Genomic DNA, 16377 nt, shown 5'->3' on the forward strand with positions numbered 1-16377 from the left:
GTGGGTTATATCGGGTCTTTTATATGCCTATTTGATTATGGTGGATTGATTTGACACATGGTCAACACATGCATATGCTTGAGCATTTCTCATATGTGCTTCTTAATTGCCTTAGAAATTCATAAATCCTATGTTGTGCTTTATCAACTTTATGGTCATATACATAATTAGTTCTCCGAGGGTTATGATTGGAAAGGCTAATACCAGGCTTCCTTTATGTTTGAGCATATATGTTTGTGAGTTATTAGATTTTCGGATTATATTTCATTTAGTTTGCTTGAGGACAAGCAAAGTTCAAGTGTGGGGGTGTGATTACACGCATTTATATGCATGTAATTATATCTAAAACACTAGAAATAAGCAAATCCTTATGTCAATTAATATGTAATTAATCCATTTTTATTTATTTTGTAGAAAATAAGCGGAATTGCGGAAACGAGATAAAATTGTGCAAAATTGGAGCAAATTGGAGTTTCCGACAAAAGGACGAAATAGTCAATGCGGGTCAACCGTGGTCAACACCATCAAGGGAGCGGAATCCAATCACCTCCGATAATATATTGTGGAAGTGCATTGAGAAGAGAGAAGGAAGAAAAGAAAACGAAAGAAAGAAAGAAAGAAGAAGCAGAAGAAGAAGACCAAAAAAAAAAAAAGGGAGAGAAATCTAAATTGTGCTGACGTCATGATGACGTCAGCATTATGCTCTTCACTTCTTGCTTTCACCACGTGCTGCCTCTTCTTTTTGTTCTTTTTTTCATTTTTTTTTCTTTTTCCTTTCTCCAATCACTTGCTGCCACATGTCCTTTTTCTCTTCCTCTTGCAGCCACACAAATCCATTTCCCATCCACTTCTTCCTCTCTACCCGTTCTACGCCCGGAACACACAACCTCACCATAAAAAAAAATCTCATTCCTTTCTCTTCCTCTACACACAACACCACACCACTCTTAGGCTTAGTTTGGGATTGCTGTGCTGTGAGAAGAAGCGCTTCTGAACCTGCTGTGAGAGGAAGCACTTCCGAACTTGCTGTGAGAAGAAACAGCTGAGATGTTTGGTAAACTGTTTTTAAAAGTGCTGTGAGAACGAAAAACAATTTCTAGGTGTTTGGTAAGTTGCAAGGCAAAAGTGCTTTGGCTGGGTATAATTACCAAAATGGTCATACATGCTAAAATATGCTTCTAAAAGACATAATTTTGTTTTTTGAGTATGTAACCATACTAAATATAAAAAAAAATTCTCATGTATTATCCTTGTACCATTGCTTGGACCGAATAAAATATTTACTTTAAACTCTTCAATATGCATATTATGTTTTATTATTACACAAAATAAGTCCAAAATATTTAGATTAATTTCTCGACCATAGTTCAACGGGAACCATTACACAAAATATATTAAAGTCACTTGAAATTTGCAACTAAATGCTAAGTAGATGCATTCATTAGACTTTGTGCAATTATATTTCTTAACATACAAAACAAACATTAGCCTCCAAATACAGGCTATTCATTGCTAGCAAGGTAAAAAAAAAAAAAAAAAAAAAACAGAGGCATAACTCAAGTTTACTGGACATCATTTCAAGTCTCTATTAATAGAAACTTTATATACTGAGTATAAGCAAAATTGAAGACATTATTGAGCTGCATCAACAAATCAAGTAAATTGGACTGCTTACAGGTATTATGATACCCAAGTTCACTCAATTTCAATTTCAATGAATACAAGTACTAGCAAAGAAAACAAGAGTTTCAGGCAAGTTGTTTTTAGTCTTGATACTTGAACATTCCAGATAGCAAAAGGCAGACAACCAAGATTGTGCAGGCCCTGTTGTTTTGTTCCAGCAAAGGGTTTTCCTGTTACAGGGCATCAGAGGCAGCCTTTGTCAAGCTGAGAAGTCTCATTGTTCCATCATCAAAGGAGAGAAGAACACACCTGAAAAAAAAATACACAAACTTTCACTAAGTTGACACTTGAAACACACACAACCAACAAGATTTATGCCAACAACACTAAGATCACGGAGCACCTTGGATCTGGAATCCAATCCAGACTATATATGAACCTTGGTATATGATCGATGTCCCACAAGGGACGGAATGGATCACTGCAACACCAAGAGTTAGTATGAAATGCAATTTTAATGGCCCAATGTTTGAAAATATCAAAACAAATGAGGTACTTTTCTCTCCTTAACTGTCATTTGAACCCCATTAAGCAGTCTGCATAACCTAATGATTCAAACTTTTTCTTTTGGTAGAAATGTTCAGATATTTTAGTGTGGAACATCTTCCAACTTTAATTATGTGTTTACTCAAACCCTAGTAAGCTAAGCTAAAAGTAAAGGAGCAGAATGTAGAAAATAATGGAAGCAAAAACAAACCATAATACTTACCGTAGGTCCCAAAATTTTAGGCCTCCATGTCCAGCAGTAGCTATAACATTTGCAAAAACAAATGAGGTACTTTTATCATTAGCTATATGGTTAATCCAGTCCATCAAGCATGCTTTGATAATTAATGACCATCCTATATGGTTAATCCCAAATTTGGGTACTGCCATCAGTCCCTGATAGGGCACGGTGGGAGTCTAGTTGGGTCCCTTCCTCCTCTATATTGATATCTGGGGATGCAGGACTTGTTGAACATGTTCTCTTTAGGAAAAAGTACAAGCATAAACAAATCAACAACAAAACAAACTACACATTCCCTGTTCCCATTGTGTATAAAATGTGTAGGGAACTGATGAGTGGTGCCATTGCATGCCTTAACAACTCGATCCATGCATAGTGTTGTGTTTACTTACATGGATTTTGTGATCTTCACTAATGATTTCCCATATTCTATGGGAAAGAATGAATAATGCAGCACACATAATAGGATGGTCATTAATTATCATATCATGCTTTCAATTCAAAAATCAGGACAAGCTCTAGTGAGTGGCTTAATATATATGGGTCATAGTTTTACAGAGAAATTAGCAGTAGCAGCTAGCATTATAACACATTACAAATTAATAAAACCAATGTGAACATCTCAAGTAGCCATATCTTTGACTGCATGATAAATCTGTGCCCCAATCTAAAAAACCAAAGTTTCAGGCAAATTGATTTAATGATTACACATATTTCCTTCCCTCTATCCTTTTCACCTTGGTAGGGTTGCTGGACATACGGTCCAATTCACAAAGATTCTCACCTTGGTAGGGACCAGAATGCATCAATTTGACACTAGTGTACAAAGGTTGAAATATATACATATAAACGAACCAGTAGCAAAAAAAAAAAAAATTCCCAGGTAGCATCATAATCAAAGAAACGAAATCAAACTACGAAAATGTGGAGGGACTGGAATTGAATTGAAAGAGTGATTCTTACTTACCCCGTCTCTGCCTGCGGAAATTAGTACCCAAAATACCACAAATCGACCAAATATAGAAACAGGGCCGCAGCTCTTGTTTGGATCTGTGACTACTTGTTCTGCAGGGGACGCATATAGAGAAAACTAAGAACTTTAGAGGAGAGAAAGAATAAGAAGCGCAGCGAATCGAAGCAGCTTCAGCAATATACTATAAATTTGGGGAGAGATGGAGAAGGAGAGGACTTACAGTAGTTTGATTCGCTGAATCAATTCACCACTTTCGGCTCAATTTTCTGCTGAGTTTGAGAGAGAGAGAGTGAGAGAGAGAGAGAGAGAGAGAGGCGGTGACAGAGAAAAAAAATGGTACGCTTTGAAGATGTCGGAGCACAGAGCGATCTCTCGAGCTGGGAAGATACGTTGACGGCAGAGGACGCTGGGAAGAGAGAAATGAGATGCTAAAAGTAACCTTATTGGCTCAATGTAATTGTTAGAAAAGGATGAGGACATAATTGGTCATTTCATAAATTTCATTTTAAAAAACACTATTCACTCAGTGTTTTCCACAGAAGCAGAATCCAAAAGCTAGGCCTGGGTTGCTTCTCACTTTTAGCTTCCGTGAGAATCTATTTGGACCAAAAGCAGCTTCTAGACAATTTACCAAACATCATGCCATAACCCAAAAAGCAGAAACAACTCCAAAAGCAGCTCCAAAATCAATCCCAAACTGAGCCTTAATTCCATTTCTCTCTTCCTCTGCCGAAAACCTCACCTCACCACAAATCCCCTCCTTCTCCATTTCTTCTCCTCATGAAGATCCACACTTCCTCAATATATATATATATATATGTGAGGGATCCCTTTTTTTGGTATTTTCTAGGGATAGGGCATTAGACCAACTTTTCGATCATATTTTTACATCTCAACCGTTCAGTTTTTAGGTCCTAATGTATAGATCACTTCTGCAAATTTTCAGCCAATTTGATGATCGTTAAGGCATCAAAAACTGCAATTTACCATTATAAATACGGACGGTTCCGGTTCGACAGATTCGGTCCGTTCGTGTAAATTGCAGTTTTGGATGCCTTAACGATGACCGATTTGGCTGAAAATTTGCATAAGTGATCTACACATTAGGACCTAAAAAATGAATGGTTGAGATGCCGAAATATAATAAAAAAGTTTGTCTAATGCCTATCCCTATAAAAGACCAAAAAAAGGGATCCCTTATTGGAAGGGCCCTGTATATATATATATATATATATATATATATACTCTTCCTCTGCCGAAAACCTCACCTCACCACAAATCCCCTTCTTCTCCTCACCAAGATCCACACTTCCTCAATATATATATATATATATATATATATATATATATATATATATATATATATATATATATATATATATATCCTATCCAGAGCGAGGTCTCGCTCTGAAATTAAAGTGCGAGGTTAAAGTTTATGGTCACTTTTCGGTCTCATATCTACATTTTGACTGTTCAGTTTTTAGGTACTAATTAGATCATCTCTGCAAAATTTCAGCCAAATTGATGACCTTTAAGGCCATCTCCAATAAGGAGGGCTATAGGTAACCTTTGGCCCTTTTTGCTAAAAAATGAACTCCAACAAGGGAATGTCTAAAGGGCTAGAGGTGGAGAGGGGGGTGGAGAGAGCTACATTTAGCCCTATGGGTGGCCCTTTAGCCCTTGGTGGGACCCACGGAAATCAGCCCAATTAAGAGGTGTGGTGCAATGCATGGTTTGATCCAATGACCAATAATTAATAACATTTGCAATCCAACGGTATGTAATTAAGCATGACTTAATATTATATATATATATATTTTATAAAGATGAATTTTAGTTATATAAATTAGTTTCTTTTAAGTGCATGTATTTTTTAATTTATTTATTTTGTATCATGTTAATGAAGTTTATGTAATATTTATTTATGTAATATTTTGTATCATTCAATCGGGAATCTACATATTTGCTTCCGAAATGGCACGTGGCACTTAAAACATCTATTCAAAAATGTTATCAATAATACAACATAAATACCTCATCCAAATATACATCTTAAAAATTAATTTTTTCCTCAACAATTATAATATTATTAAAATAAAATAAAATCATACAAATTAGAAAACATAATGTAAAATCATAAAATACTTGAAAGGGCTAAAATTTAGCCCTCCCTTACTGGAGATGATTCACTTGTTCATGAATAAACAATAATATTTCTGGGGGCTAAATTATAGCCCTGGACCCAATATAGCCCCTCCTTACTGGAGATGGCCTAAGGTATCTAACTCACTTAAACCAATGGACGAACTGAATCTGTCCAACTTGAACCGTACTAGCTTTAAGACAGTTATCAATACCTTAACGACCAGCAATTTGGCTGAAATTTTGCAGAGATGATTTATACTTTAGTACCTAAAAACTGAATGGTCGAGATGTGGATATGCGACAGAAAAGTGACCCTAAACTCTAAAAGCGCACTTTAATTTCAGAGCAAGGTCTCGCTCTGGATAGGATATGTATATATATAACATGCCCCACAATAAAAAGTTTTGAATTGATGTAATTTCTTCATCTTTTTCCTCAATCAAAGATTTATCTGTCTAATTTTAGGAGAGATTAGTCTCTCTTCCCCCCAATAAGCTTTTATTGGCCCCCAATAAAACTTAATAAACTTTTATTGCCTCAAATAAAAGCTTATTTTATTGGCGGGCAATAAAAGTTTATTGGGTTTTATTGGAGGGCAATAAAAGTTCATGGTGACCTATGGTTTAGGGTTTAGGGTCCCTGAAAGTTTATTGTCCCCCAATAAAAGGTTTTGAATTGACGTAATATCATCATCTTCTTCCTCAATCAAAGTTTTATTTGTCTAATTTTAGAGAGATTAGTCCCCTTCTGAATGCCCAAATTTTTTTGGTTTTATTTCCCCGCAATAAAGGTTTTGAATTGATGTAATACCCTTGTAATACCCGAAAAATTCAAGTTAATTGCCGATGACGTTTGGAAATGATTTCACGATAGTGGGAGCGAGTACGAGGCTCGGAGAAGTTGTGGAATTAGTTCGAACGATTAATTTTCGAAAAAACGAACGTTATTTAGGGGCTCGCGAAAGTTGACTTTTTATACGTTCAAAATTTGGGAAAACTTTCTTCATGAAAGTTGTAGAGCTCGTCGATACGATCGCGTGCATATGCGGAACGCAAAAATCGGAGTTCGTATGACTTAGTTATGATTTTTTGAAAAAGTTTCCAATTTAGTATAAAGCTTCCATTTTTGGAAATTTCCAAAAATAAAAACAGATTTTTCCAAAATTGGAAAATCTGCTGCGATTTTAGTTCCCCGCCGGAAATCGCCTCCAAAACTTCGATCGACGATTTCTTCCTCCTCCGGCCACCGATCCTCACCAAACTTCTTCCATTGGCTTCGTATGGTCCTTGCGCACCTGTCTGTGGCAGCCTTTCACGGCGGCGCGGCCTGTAGCGGCGGCAGCAAGCCCGGTCCGATTTAAGCTCGATTTTGGTCAACGCCGGTTTTCTCCTAGCTCCGGCCACCAAAACTTCCGATCCTTGGCTCCATGAACTCCCCTCAACCTGCTGATCATCATACTAGGAGGATTGCACCTAGAGTGACCGGTTTCACGTTCGTCGGAGCTCGGTAAGTTTTCAATCCGAAACGAAAATCTTTCGATCGGTATATCTCGAGCTGTAGTGCATCGTTTTGATTGATTCTTTTTCCAGTGGGTTCCCCTTGATGTTATTAACAACTCTCTAGAAGGCATCGAGGCCTGAAATTGAAGCTTTGACGTCGAAATCGAGCCTTGCCGGATTCTGCAAAATTCTGGAATTTTTCCGACCACCGAAGCTTTCGATCGGTATATCTCGAGCTACAGACCATATTTTTCTGTGATTCTTGAACCAGTGAGTTCTTCTTGAGTTTCTTAACAACTCTTCAGAAGGAATCGAAGCCTTAAATTGACGTTTTTACGTCGAATTGGAGCTCGCCGTTTTCTGCAGTTTCTCGCCGGTTTCTGGAAAATTCCGGCCACCTTCATACTGTTCAAGGTAATTTTCGACCCCTTCCGGTCATTTTCAGACTTCGTGCTAGTTATGAAAGTTGTTAAGCATGATGAGAGGAAGAAGAGCAGCCCGGCCCCGACACCATTGGCGGTGGTCGGCGGCGGCTCTGCCACTAACTCCGGCGGCCCTTTCCGGCCACCTTCGGGGATCAAAAATATGGTTTCTGTACATTTTCAGATTCTATATTTCAATACGATCATTTTGATATATTATGCGCAATTTTTGGATATCGTATGATGAAGTTATGAATTTTTAAGTTTCGATCGATTTCGATCGTTAGATTTGTGATATGTGAAGTTAGGACCGTCAGATGGACTTGTAGTTTTGATATGATGATCTTATGACTGTCCCAGTGGCTTTGTGTGGTCATGGGCGAAGATCCGACCGTTGGATCTTCGTATAATTGAGAAATGGTGATTCGGAAGGCGATTCGTGAGAATCCGACCGTCAGATTTTCATATAATTTTGTGGAGATGTTTGTAAGGATGATTCGAGAAGATCTGACCGTTGGATCTTCATTATAATTTTGGAGGATGATCCTAAGGGCGATCCGTGAGGATCTGACCGTTGGATCATCATTAAATTAAGATTCGACCGTCGGATCATCATATAATTAGAATCCGACCGTTGGATTTCAGTATATGTGTGGTTTATGAGTAATTTACTAAGTCAAGATAGTATCTGATTAAGTGATTGACGAATCGAGTTGGTGGACGATTCAGACGGATATGTGGCTTTTAGAAGACGCAGCTGGAATTGGAGGTGAGTAAACCTCACGTGGTTCATATTACGAACCCAATATATTTAATTGCTTTATTTTGCAATCATATGAACTATTGTTGGTGTATTAGACATTCCTGTGTGAATGTCTGTATATATATTATTACGTGAAATAATATGTATTGTTGGAGTTGTGTTGAGTTTATTGTTGAGAAACAATATATTGTGAGGGGTATTGAGTTTATTGTTGAGAAACAATATATTGTGAGGGGTATTGAGTTTATTGTTGTGAAACAATATATTGTGAGGGGTATTGAGTTTATTGTTGAGAAACAATATATTGTGAGGGGTATTGAGTTTATTGTTGTGAAACAATATATTGAGAGAGATGTTGAGTTTTATTGTTGAGGAACAATAAATTGTTGTGATCTGTGGAGATCAATAGGTCACGGGGTGACCATGGCATACTATCAGCGAACCACGCTCTCGCGCCGGGTAGGTGGAACTGAATAGTATTAAATCGTGAACCACGCTCTCGCGCCGGGTAGGTGGAAACGATCAGTTAGAGCTCTAGTCTGTCTGCCAAATATTGAGTGACCTTATGGGGGAAATTGAGAGTAACTCATAAGTGTCTATATATATATATATGAGAGTGAGAAAGTAACGTGGGTTTGTGGTGGTCTTGTAATTTAATAAATCAACAGTTCTTTCTTGTTTACTCATACTAGCTGTCAAAAGCTTACCGGGTTTTGTGTTGTTGCAACTCCCGGTACACTATTCAAATTGTGTAGTGGGTAATCCTACAGGACAGGAGAACCAGGACGGTGATCGTGCGGTTAGAGCAATTGTTAGAGTTTTACAGCAATTGTACGTTGTGAGGTCTGTTATGCTCATTTGAGCTTTACAATATTGCTTGTGAGAGTGAATTGTAATAATGAACTCGAAGTTTCGAGATTTGGATTTTGTAATTGTAATTATTCATGTTTCGGATTTGAATTTATTATTCAAAATTCGGGGCGTGACAGTTTGGTATCAGAGCGTAAGGTACATATTTGGTGATAATCAATACTTCCCGAGTGATGGCCCGTCTGCAGCGGATCCCCATCATATACTCTTCGGTATTGGTATAATCATTGGGTATGTCTTAGTATGGGGTCTAGACAGCGTGTATGTCCGTAGGACGGTAGAGTTGCCTTCTAAGTTCGTATTAGAATAAGTTTAGTTTCCGCGAGTTGTGATCTTCGAGGAATGGAAACCTCCGGATTTAACTCTGATGAGTCAGTGAGGATTGTTTATGGAAATGAGTTTCCTTTTGTATGTAGAAGTGTTTGGTTGAAGGCATGGTGTGGACCTATGCTTGTATCTGATGTGGATACGCGTATTAATTGATAGTAATTTTGCCTTCTTAAGTTGGACATACAGATGCATTTGAATAGATTCTAGACTCACGTGGAGTTATGAGTAGTGTTGCGGTTAGGGAAGAAATTATTGTGGTTAATTCTTCCATGTGCTTGTAAGTTGTTGAGCAGAGTTTGAGATGCGAGAACGGAGTTTGATCTCGTGTTTGAGTGATTGAGACGAACGACTATATATTTGAGTTCTCTCCGAGTACCTACAATCTTAAGGGCTATTTGAAGTGGGACTAGTGGTAGTTTTGGTATTTCTAAATTTAAATCGAGATCCGAGGAACATGTTTTGTATACGTGGTTGATATTGCGAGCATCATTTTTGATTGATATTTTGCGTTTCACAAAGACAACTGGATTGGAAATTCTCCGTTTGGACACCTTGGTCTGTTGACCTGACTATGACTTGTGGACATAGTTTTATTTAAGTGAAGGAAATTGATTTTGTGAACTAGTTTTCTTAAGTTTTGGATCGTAGTATGGAGTTGGACTGAAGTGAATTTGAGGTTGTTGTGTTTTAAGTTTAAGTAGGCGGGACACTTAAAGTTTTGAAATGGAATTTGATCTTGGTCGGTAATTAATGGGGAGATTTAGAGTCAACTCTCTGTAAATGTTATTAGATGAGGGTGTGTTTCTGTGGTGATGGATTTTAGGAGAAATGGTTAAGTGCAATTTTGGGTATTGATTGTAGTGACATTGTTGGGTATCCATAGTGGTTCAAGTGAATTACTATGCGATATGGAGTTTGATTCGGTTTCTAAATCGTAAATTCATAGGGTATGAATTGTGGTAAGTTTAATGGAGAAATTAATAGAGGAAATGGTTGAGATTTTATAAGATTTGTATGAGTAACTCTAAGGATGTGGGTTTTTCCTAGCCATCTCAGGATGTGTTTAGCTTTATTAAACCCTAATTCTAACGACAAAATTGTTTGTGTTTGGTTTGACTCTAAGGATGCTAGCTAGACCCCTGTGCAACTTAATTGATTGTTTGTGATAAATCATTATGATTGATGTGTGCAGTAGAGTTGTTTATGGTTTTGAAAATAGTATTGGGTGACCAAGGTTCGATCCTTGGTGTTGTTGTTGGTTAAACAAAAAGAAAAGAAAACATGCACACCATCTTATTGATTTAATATTACAAAAAGGAAATTGGAACTACGCTATACTAAGCCTAATTAGTAGCTCCGGATGGGTTGAGGCTGAGCTCAAGAGAAACTGGAGATCCACGGTTGTAACCGCCTGAGCCACCAGAATAGTAACCAAATGCGCTACCTTCCTCGGAAGTAGTCTTCGGGTTACCAAAGACGTCCTCGCCGTGCACGGGGAACAGAGGAAGAGTTTCAACCTCCTGGTGATCTCCTCCTCGTTGTTGCAGGGATGTTTGTCCTCCTGTTGTGCCAAAAGAGTTGTACTGGTATTAGTGTTGAAGTGTGAGGAAGAATATGAAACAAAATTTAAATCAAGAAATCCTTCATTACCAGTAGAATCGGTGGAACCAAAGTTGAGATTAATGGATCTACCATCATCAGTAGAACTAGTGGACCCAAAATTGATGTCAATGGATCCACCAGCTGGCCCAAAATTGATGTCGATGGATCCACCAGCACCAGTAGAACCAGTGGACCCAAAATTGAGATCAATGGATCCACCAGTACCAGGAGAACTAGTTCCCATGGGCACTTGAGCAGCCTGATTGCACCTCTTCATCTGCTTCTCTCGAGCCCTGACATTCTGGAACCAAAAATAAATGTTCTTGCCCTCAACCTGTCCATACTGTTGCAGCTGGAGACAGATCTCGTGAATCTGCTCTGTAGTTGGGGTCTTAACTCCCTTGTCGTAGTAAAGATCCCTGAGGATCCTTATTTGATCTGGAGTAGGAACCCACCTGGCACGGCTTCGCCAGAAATCTGTGTTGGCACTACTTCCGGCTGCTTGGTTGTTTCCTCCATCCTCGATTTGTTGCTGGGTTTGTAGCTCCATTAGTTGCAGAGTTCGTGGTTCCATGGTGATGAGTTGAGAGGAAGTGTAAATTGAAGAACGAAGTTGTTGAGTGTTTGTTGGAGATTGACCTTAGAAGGATTAAGGTCGATGAAGGGGTATTGGAGATCTGAAAGTTCAGAGGAAAGAAGAGATCGAATCTTCAAATGGAAGAAAAGATCTGAGAGAGAAGGATTGAAGATTTGAGAGTGAAAAACTGGGGATTTGAGAAGAGAAAGGCTGAAGAGTTGAGAGAGAAAGGCTTGAGCTCGGAAGAAAATTTCTTTTCCTTTGGAGTGAACAGTCGCGTCTCCAGAATGCACCTATTTATAGAACAAGGTGAGCAGATCTCCACCGTTGGATGAACGATCTCAGAATTTGAATCCACGCGTTGGATTAAAGTCGCCCCGAAACCCGGAAAAGCTGTTGGCGCGAGTTGAGCGTGTAAGGGGACCGAGGGAATCTCGAGGCGCTGTGGCAGACAGCTGTAGCCGAAAGCAGATTTGACTGCCGTAAATCACGGAAGGGATAAGCCGTGACACAAGTGGGCCGTACTTGGGCCTGTCTCGGATCAAGGCATCACTGTAGCTGTGGGAGGAGGCCTGATGGGCCGAGTTTCAGAAACAGTTTTGGACATGATGGGCCGAGTTTCTGAAACAGTCTTGGATGTTTTGGGCCGAATTGTTGAAACAGTTGAAACAGTTGGTTAAATAAAAGGATTGGTATGGATAATAACGTGAGCAGCCGTGCTCGAGTGGTTGAGTGTAAAGTTCGTGTACAAGAGGTCTGAGGTTCGAATCTCGCCTCTCGTTTATTTTTATTATGTTCGTTTATGACATAATAAGTATAAAATTTGTACACATTATATTAAGCACAGCTTGTGCTCCAGTGGTTGGGGACAAAGGTTTCGTGCAGCAGGTTGAGGTTTCGAACCTTGCCTCCCCCGTTATTTTATTTATGTCGCTTATGACATAATAAATATAACACGTGAGCATATATTAATGAAGGCAGCTCTTGCTTCAGAGGTTGGGAGCAAAACCTTCGTGTTTGAGGTCGGGAGTTCGAACCTTACCTCCTACAAATATTTTTGGATCTCGTATATGCTTGATATACGGACGTATATACGGTATGTACGGTATACATACGTATATACGGTCGGTACGGTATGCATACGTATATACAGTTGTACGGTACGCATACGTATATACGGTATGTACGGTATACATACGTATATACGGCATGTACGGTATGCATACATATATACGGTCTGTATGGTATGCATACGTATATACGGTATACCTACGGTATGTACAATTTCATACCGTAGCCGAGCTGAAAGTTGGTGGGCCGATTGGTAGGCCCAAATGTTAAGCCCAATTGTTCGGCCGATTGGTAGGCCCAAATAGTAAGCCCAAATTGGTTGGGCCTATTCAAAATGCATTCTGTTCGGCCCGATTGGTAGGCCCAAATGTTAAACCCAAATTGGTTCGGGCCGGTTCGAAATGTGGATGGTTCGGTTTCTTCGGCCCAATTGGCCAGCCCTAATGCTTAGCCCAAGGATTGAGCAAGCCCAAGTCATCATCACTGGGTGACATGTTTTATTGGCGTGCTTTTGAGAATGATTTGTTAATTTTGAGTGATGCATCTCTATTGTTGGGTAGAATAGTGCATGCTTAAGTTTTACTATAGAGATTTACCGTGATGCTAATTGAGTAGCGAAACGCTTTGTGGGAGTGTTTACTGTGCTTGTATGCCAGTACAGGGCGATGATCTATGTGAGGATCTATGAGATAATCTCTGTGAAGATCTAAGAGATGATCTATTCGATGATCCACGTAATGATTTTGTGTAATTGATGTGGAGTGATGTTGAGCAGTTATTTTGTGAGTTTACGTTGTGATGAAAGGATTTAGTGGCCATAGGAATGTATTTTTTTATACAAAGGGCTGTGGCTTTGTAGATTACTACAGTTTTGGGAAAGATGGAGATTCGATGGTTAGGTTAACCGTAATCGAGAGCAATTAACTCGCGCTTAAATTTCGGGACGAAATTTCTTTAAGGAGGGTGGATTGTAATACCCGAAAAATTCAAGTTAATTGCCGATGACGTTTTGGAAATGATTTCACGATAGTGGGAGCGAGTACGAGGCTCGGAGAAGTTGTGGAATTAGTTCGAACGATTAATTTTCGAAAAAACGAACGTTATTTAGGGGCTCGCGAAAGTTGACTTTTTATACGTTCAAAATTTGGGAAAACTTTCTTCATGAAAGTTGTAGAGCTCGTCGATACGATCGCGTGCATATGCGGAATGCAAAAATCGGAGTTCGTATGACTTAGTTATGATTTTTTGAAAAAGTTTCCAATTTAGTATAAAGCTTCCATTTTTGGAAATTTCCAAAAATAAAAACAGATTTTTCCAAAATTGGAAAATCTGCTGCGATTTTAGTTCCCCGCCGGAAATCGCCTCCAAAACTTCGATCGACGATTTCTTCCTCCTCCGGCCACCGATCCTCACCAAACTTCTTCCATTGGCTTCGTATGGTCCTTGCGCACCTGTCTGTGGCAGCCTTTCACGGCGGCGCGGCCTGTAGCGGCGGCAGCAAGCCCGGTCCGATTTAAGCTCGATTTTGGTCAACGCCGGTTTTCTCCTAGCTCCGGCCACCAAAACTTCCGATCCTTGGCTCCATGAACTCCCCTCAACCTGCTGATCATCATACTAGGAGGATTGCACCTAGAGTGACCGGTTTCACGTTCGTCGGAGCTCGGTAAGTTTTCAATCCGAAACGAAAATCTTTCGATCGGTATATCTCGAGCTGTAGTGCATCGTTTTGATTGATTCTTTTTCCAGTGGGTTCCCCTTGATGTTATTAACAACTCTCTAGAAGGCATCGAGGCCTGAAATTGAAGCTTTGACGTCGAAATCGAGCCTTGCCGGATTCTGCAAAATTCTGGAATTTTTCCGACCACCGAAGCTTTCGATCGGTATATCTCGAGCTACAGACCATATTTTTCTGTGATTCTTGAACCAGTGAGTTCTTCTTGAGTTTCTTAACAACTCTTCAGAAGGAATCGAAGCCTTAAATTGACGTTTTTACGTCGAATTGGAGCTCGCCGTTTTCTGCAGTTTCTCGCCGGTTTCTGGAAAATTCCGGCCACCTTCATACTGTTCAAGGTAATTTTCGACCCCTTCCGGTCATTTTCAGACTTCGTGCTAGTTATGAAAGTTGTTAAGCATGATGAGAGGAAGAAGAGCAGCCCGGCCCCGACACCATTGGCGGTGGTCGGCGGCGGCTCTGCCACTAACTCCGGCGGCCCTTTCCGGCCACCTTCGGGGATCAAAAATATGGTTTCTGTACATTTTCAGATTCTATATTTCAATACGATCATTTTGATATATTATGCGCAATTTTTGGATATCGTATGATGAAGTTATGAATTTTTAAGTTTCGATCGATTTCGATCGTTAGATTTGTGATATGTGAAGTTAGGACCGTCAGATGGACTTGTAGTTTTGATATGATGATCTTATGACTGTCCCAGTGGCTTTGTGTGGTCATGGGCGAAGATCCGACCGTTGGATCTTCGTATAATTGAGAAATGGTGATTCGGAAGGCGATTCGTGAGAATCCGACCGTCAGATTTTCATATAATTTTGTGGAGATGTTTGTAAGGATGATTCGAGAAGATCTGACCGTTGGATCTTCATTATAATTTTGGAGGATGATCCTAAGGGCGATCCGTGAGGATCTGACCGTTGGATCATCATTAAATTAAGATTCGACCGTCGGATCATCATATAATTAGAATCCGACCGTTGGATTTCAGTATATGTGTGGTTTATGAGTAATTTACTAAGTCAAGATAGTATCTGATTAGGTGATTGACGAATCGAGTTGGTGGACGATTCAGACGGATATGTGGCTTTTAGAAGACGCAGCTGGAATTGGAGGTGAGTAAACCTCACGTGGTTCATATTACGAACCCAATATATTTAATTGCTTTATTTTGCAATCATATGAACTATTGTTGGTGTATTAGACATTCCTGTGTGAATGTCTGTATATATATTATTACGTGAAATAATATGTATTGTTGGAGTTGTGTTGAGTTTATTGTTGAGAAACAATATATTGTGAGGGGTATTGAGTTTATTGTTGAGAAACAATATATTGTGAGGGGTATTGAGTTTATTGTTGTGAAACAATATATTGTGAGGGGTATTGAGTTTATTGTTGAGAAACAATATATTGTGAGGGGTATTGAGTTTATTGTTGTGAAACAATATATTGAGAGAGATGTTGAGTTTTATTGTTGAGGAACAATAAATTGTTGTGATCTGTGGAGATCAATAGGTCACGGGGTGACCATGGCATACTATCAGCGAACCACGCTCTCGCGCCGGGTAGGTGGAACTGAATAGTATTAAATCGTGAACCACGCTCTCGCGCCGGGTAGGTGGAAACGATCAGTTAGAGCTCTAGTCTGTCTGCCAAATATTGAGTGACCTTATGGGGGAAATTGAGAGTAACTCATAAGTGTCTATATATATATATATGAGAGTGAGAAAGTAACGTGGGTTTGTGGTGGTCTTGTAATTTAATAAATCAACAGTTCTTTCTTGTTTACTCATACTAGCTGTCAAAAGCTTACCGGGTTTTGTGTTGTTGCAACTCCCGGTACACTATTCAAATTGTGTAGCGGGTAATCCTACAGGACAGGAGAACCAGGACGGTGATCGTGCGGTTAGAGCAATTGTTAGAGTTTTACAGCAATTGTACGTTGTGAGGTGTGTTATGCTCATTTGAGCTTTACAATAT

The 16377-nt window shown here is 39.3% G+C and overlaps 3 long non-coding RNA genes across 3 annotated transcripts; 2 read left to right on the top strand and 1 right to left on the bottom strand.

Annotated features, from left to right (window-relative positions):
- Positions 1-1552: 1552 nt before the first annotated feature.
- On the bottom strand, positions 1553-3766 carry LOC133718672 (uncharacterized). The gene is made up of 4 exons (XR_009850488.1): positions 3604-3766; positions 2393-3475; positions 2027-2104; positions 1553-1932 (listed from the first exon to the last, which is right to left on the bottom strand). It is a non-coding gene; the product is annotated as an uncharacterized LOC133718672 (long non-coding RNA).
- Positions 3767-6412: 2646 nt separating this feature from the next.
- On the top strand, positions 6413-8113 carry LOC133713798 (uncharacterized). The gene is made up of 3 exons (XR_009848246.1): positions 6413-7034; positions 7118-7441; positions 7810-8113. It is a non-coding gene; the product is annotated as an uncharacterized LOC133713798 (long non-coding RNA).
- Positions 8114-13937: 5824 nt separating this feature from the next.
- LOC133713912 (uncharacterized) lies at positions 13938-15455 on the top strand. Its single transcript, XR_009848323.1, has 3 exons — positions 13938-14325; positions 14409-14732; positions 15101-15455. It is a non-coding gene; the product is annotated as an uncharacterized LOC133713912 (long non-coding RNA).
- Positions 15456-16377: the final 922 nt, after the last annotated feature.

The sequence above is a fragment of the Rosa rugosa genome, chromosome 6 (genome assembly GCF_958449725.1).
Source record: "Rosa rugosa chromosome 6, drRosRugo1.1, whole genome shotgun sequence".
In the NCBI taxonomy this organism is placed as follows: Eukaryota; Viridiplantae; Streptophyta; class Magnoliopsida; order Rosales; family Rosaceae; genus Rosa; species Rosa rugosa.